Source organism: Mustela putorius, unplaced genomic scaffold, assembly GCF_011764305.1.
Source record: "Mustela putorius furo isolate JIRA1106 unplaced genomic scaffold, ASM1176430v1.1 tig00000224_pilon_pilon_pilon, whole genome shotgun sequence".
Classification (NCBI taxonomy): Eukaryota; Metazoa; Chordata; class Mammalia; order Carnivora; family Mustelidae; genus Mustela; species Mustela putorius.
Window position 1 is genome coordinate 3,588,645 of NW_025421321.1, and position 5,074 is coordinate 3,593,718.

The 5,074-nt window shown below is 45.0% G+C and overlaps 1 pseudogene; it reads right to left on the minus strand.

Annotated features, from left to right (window-relative positions):
• Nucleotides 1-3,495: 3,495 nt before the first annotated feature.
• On the minus strand, nucleotides 3,496-4,744 carry LOC101693800 (annotated as a pseudogene).
• Between the last annotated feature and the right edge of the window lie 330 nt (nucleotides 4,745-5,074).

Here is a 5,074-nt window from a genome sequence, read left to right on the forward strand (position 1 = left end):
AACTACCAAGGAGACCGCTGGATTAATAATAAGGATTTGAGGGATATTGTAGTGTAACTGGTTGTTAAAACCCCAAAAGTGAATACTGTGACCTAGTGAGGCTATGTACAAGGGAAAAGGCCAATGACAGAATCCTGTGTTTAAGAGTGGGAGACAAGGATGGACACAAAACTAGAAAGAGAGCCAGAAAACAGTGCTGTCATGGAGTGCAAAGGAGGAGGCCACTCTGAGAACTGGTTTCAGGTGCCACAAAGAAGGCAAAGATTGGAAGTATGATGAGATCTGGTTGAAAGGAGCTATGGTGGCCTTCCTAAGAAGTGTTTTCAGGGCATGACATTGCATGGCAGTTTCAGGCATGAAGAGTGAATAAAACAGAGCTAGGATGAGCTAGTACTTTGGGAGACTTTGATAAGGAGGCCAGGAGAGAACAGGCTCCTATTCCCACAAACACCACCAGACACAGTGCTAGTTACCTCCACAAACACCATGGTGCTTGTAGGGGCTTGGCTGGCCAGAGGGAGCCATTTCCTTGTAAGCTTGGATTGACCCTGCCCCTCCCAGAGGAACTTACTTGCAAACCCTAGATATAGGGGCGGGCCAGCTGGATGGAGACATCCAATCAGTGGGGCACGCCTATATCTGCTATGGTGAATTGGAATTCAATTGGCCACCCGTATTGCTGACCGAGCGTGACTGTGCAGTTTTCCCTGTGTGTTGCAGTCTCATTGGCCACCTGTGTGTGGGCTGGGCTCAACCGCCTCTGTAAAGGTTAGCCTGTGAGGCAGGGGCGGTAGTTGTCAGAAGCAGCGCCGTGGGGTAGAGTAGTCATTGTAACGTCGGGGTCGTGGGGTCGTGGGGTCGTGGGGTCGTGGGGAGCAGCATCGTCGGGAAGCCGCCACGTCTGGGAGCGGTGCTGCCAGGGAGCGGCCTTTGCTGGGTAGGGGAGCCATCCTGTCGGGGAGCTGTCAGGGTCAGTGTCCTGGTGGTCGTCGCCTCTTTGTAAGAGACGGCCGGACCAGTCGGTGTGATTTTGGATGCTTGGCGCGAAGTAAAGCTTTGCTTGATTTTCGCTTTGTGTCGGTCTCCTTCCTTTGATCACGGACCCTAACAGAACTAACCTCCCGCTTCCGCTCTCCCTGTCTCCTCCTCCCACCCTGTATGACAGCATCACACTATTATTTGGAAAATAAGCAGGTATTTGTCCTGCTTCATTACTTCGCAAAATACATTCATTACTTGGAGGAGTTGGACCAAAGTCTTCAGCTTCCACTGAGCTTAGCTGCACCCCACTTCTCCCTTCTGTAAACATGTGAGGTCACCAAGGAGGTCTTCTTTCCATTCTCTGATTACTTGGCACCCCCTTCCCTCTACATCCACATTGTATCCTTCCTTCCACTGGGCATTTCAAAGAACTTCCTGACAACCTGTCTGTCCCACATTACCTTCTCTTTCCTCTCTCCAGAGCTGAGAATGGCCCCATTGAAAGCTGTTACTTAATCCTGTCGTTAAGGGGAATTTCCAGAACATTGATTTAGAAGTGAAATGAGTGTACAACAAATCCACTTGATTTTATAGTCGGTTCTGCTCTAATAAAATGTATGCCCTTCAAAAAACAACATTTCTATGCATAACGGCACAAGAAATTCCACAGGATTTATGGGAATAATGGGATTAGGGAAACAACACTCAGAACCGTCATCTCAAAAGGGTAGGGGGAAAAAGTAGGACTCTAATAAAAATAGTAGAGCCATTTTGTACATGTTCAGTGGTCAAGAAAAACATATAAACCACAATAAATATGGCATTAGGCCTTGAAAAAGTCCCAGGCCAAGGTAGATGGGAGTGTAGTTTTGTGAGTAGGAACAGGAGAATGATGGGGTAGAATAAGGGTGATACGAGATGAGATGGAAAATTGTAACATAATGTGGGCACATGGTGAGCAGAGGGCATCTGAGGCGTGTATACGTATTCATTGTGTGACTTCCATTGTGTCTCCTTTCAGCTGGGGGCAGTTTTTATATAAGTAAAAAAAAACTTGTCTTGTGCTGGGTTCCCTGATGTATCATCACATTGGAATAAACTTGTGTTTTCAAAACCTGAGTTACAACAGAACTGACTGTAATTTTTCTCAGACCCCTGCCACCATCTTGGTTACTAAGGTTCTGCCCTGTTCCTTGACACGTCCTCCAATTTACACATTTTGGATATACCATGTGACTGTCTCGAACAGCTACTCACTACTTGAAACTGCTGTGTGTTTCTGAGCTTCTGTTCTGTGCCTGGGGCTCTAACTCTTCCTTCTGGGGTCTGTGATTATCATTGCCCACCTGCCTGTCTGTTGGGTCTACAAATAACGCCTCCACCCTTCCAGCTTGCTCTTTCTTGCTGGATCTTCTTGTAGAGAGGACCATCTCTCTGGATAGAATGGGGCTCTCAAAATTTTTTCAACTTAGAGTCTGATGAGGTGTTTTTGAAAAATCCCAGGGCTCATTTGGTATCCCAGATCAATTAATCAGAATCTCTGGTGAAGAGGTTCAAGATCAGGATTTTTTTTTAAGATTTTATTTATTTATTTTACAGAGAGAGACCACAAGTAGACTGAGAGGCAGGCAGAGAAAGAGAGGGAAGCAAGCTCCCTGCTGAGCAGAGAGCCTGATTCGAGAGATGATCCCAGGACCCTGAGATCATGACCTGAGCCCAAGGCAGTGGCTTTACCCACTGAGCCACCCAGGCACCCTGGGATTTTTTTTTTAAAGATATAAAATTTATTAACACCTAAAAGCAAAGGAACAGCAAAGAGCTACTGAATGTGGGATAGTTCCTTCTTATAAGATTTAGTGCAGGAAGTATTTTTTTAAATTTTATTTATTTGCCAGAGAGAGAAAGAATACATAGCAGAGGGACTATGAAGCAGAGGGAGAGAAGCAGGCTCCCTGCTGAGCTAGGAGCCCGAGGCAGGGACTTGATCCCAGGACTCTGGGATCATGACCCTCTGAGCTGAAGGCAGACGCTCAACTGACTGAGTCACCCAGGTATCCTAGGAGGTATGTTTTAATCACCATTTCCAATAATCAGAGGAGTACAATTTATTTTTTTTTCTAGAAATAGCAGTATTTCACTGTCTGGGTAGAAGTCCACTGGAAACATTGAGTGACTGCCCCACTTAGAAACAGATAAACAAATACCTTAAAGAAATAAAAAAAAAAGGTAACTGCTACTTGAACATGAATTGTCCCAAAATTATTCTTGTGCCTTATTCAGATAATTGCTTAGAAAATGTAGCCCCCTCCAAAGCAATGCATGAATAGGTTTTCATTCAAGGACATGCTCTCTAGTGAGGTTTTTTTTTTTCTTTCAATATTTATTTATTTATTTTGGAGAAAGGAAAAGCACACAAGGCCCGAAAGGAGGGGCAGAAGCAGAAGGAGAGAAGCTCAAGCAGACACCCTGCAAAGCACAGATCCTGGAGGCAGGTTCAAACCCAGGATGCCGAGATCATGACCTGATCATGGTGACCACTGTACTTGATCTGCTGGACAGCAAGAAGTGCTCTGATTTTTAGGAAGCAGGATACACTGTTGACAGTGGTATTTGTCCTTACAGTCCTGCCCAGGGATTTAAAGACATTTGAACATTCTATGCTCTTCATATTCCCAATCCTCACAGAGCTATCTGTGGATGCCCCCCAAATATAATGTCTATCTTGTCTAAATGTTGCTTCATTGATGAAGGAAGAATGGTCATGAAATTCCTTTTGGGTTTTCCCAAATTTTAAACCATGAATTTTAATTATCTGATCTAAAAAAGCACTAAGGATCTGACAGCTCTCCTTAGAACAGCTCAGACAGGGGACACCTTATCTGTGGGCCCTTACAAACCTCCTTAAACACTGTTCACGCTAAATCTTCCTTCCTGTTATCTCTCCTTCTTGGGACCCACCTGGTAGCACTTTGGCTTCGCTGCTGAAGCACATGCAGAGGACAGCATCACCTCATCATAAAGTTATCCTCGGTCTGTTACTTGAGATCTTTCCTGATTTTTCCAGTAGTAAATTTCCAGACTTCAGTGAATCCAACAACAGAACCAGTGACCAAATACCATTTGGGGAAAATTGAGCACGCTCCACATGTGATTTCTGACCAGACTTCACATGCCTTTTCAGTTGTGTAGGAAACTTCTTCTTCCACACCTTTGACAGCTGCTTTTCCTCTGGACAAATTTGTTTTCATACCAGGACCAAGTAGTCCCTGCTGTAGCTGCCCCTTCAGTGCCTGTCCCAGGAATGCCGTGAGATGGGATGGATGCCCTACACTGACTTCCCCAGCTAGGGCCCGGGCAATGGCTGCTCTTGACTACTTCTATCTGGATATTTCTCATGAGAATCAAAATAAGACCTGGCCAAGAGTTTCTCCAAATGGCATACTGCTCTGGCTGTGTTTGTTTTAACACGATCCTGTCTCAGGAGTGACCTGGCAGCTCCCAGTTCACGCAGCTGTATCCATTCCAGAACAACCCATTCATAGAAGTCAATGAAGATTTTGTCTGGCAATTTCAGAGACTGGATAGCCTGAAAACACTATACCAATGGCTACTGTTAATGCCAGCCACTCTCAGTGCTGTCCACAGTATTCAGAAACACAGTGGTCTCTTCCTATAAGGTAGTTAATGCCTGAAGTCAATTGTTCTCCTTCAGATACTGCATGAGAAGATGGATCACATCTGAGGACTTGGGTTCCATCGACATAGTGTTACCTTCATGGGCACAGAATTCACTCCACTCTTCAAGACCAGGATTTTTGAACATTCTAATGTGCAGTCCAGTTCGAAAACTACTGGACTAGAATGATGTTGCTTAGACTTTTATGTGCATAAGGGTCACCTTGTATTTTATTAGGTTTGGGATGGGGTCTGACATTCTCCACTCTGACAGTTTCCCAGGTTTTCTACTGGTCCAAGGGCCACACTTTGAAAAACAGGGTCTGCTAGGCAATCATGCAATGTCTTCCACCTTCTGTATCCACAGGGTGCCATGTTTTATTTGGTTTAAAGAGTTTCTTCCCTGTTACCTGCCCCA